Genomic DNA, 263 nt, shown 5'->3' with positions numbered 1-263 from the left:
TAAAGAGTGGAGTGATATTTGATTTTTTAGGTTGTTGATAGGAATTAGTTTATTTTATCTGTTTAATATTTTTTTGCTGATGCTCCACTTTATTGTGTTGAGTTTTTGTTTAAAAAAAAAGGGTTTAGCTTATCCCAAAAAAGAAAAATATTAAAACGGATTAGATTAAACTAGAATTAGAAATAGGAAATACCGAAAAGAGTACACTAACAAACTTGTAGATAATAGACAGCGACATTAGGTCCGACAGCACTTCCCTGTGC

The sequence above is a fragment of the Arachis duranensis genome, chromosome 5 (assembly GCF_000817695.3).
Source record: "Arachis duranensis cultivar V14167 chromosome 5, aradu.V14167.gnm2.J7QH, whole genome shotgun sequence".
Lineage (NCBI taxonomy): Eukaryota > Viridiplantae > Streptophyta > Magnoliopsida > Fabales > Fabaceae > Arachis > Arachis duranensis.
The sequence above is the reverse complement of the archived record's forward strand: the minus strand, read 5'-3'. Positions refer to the sequence as shown.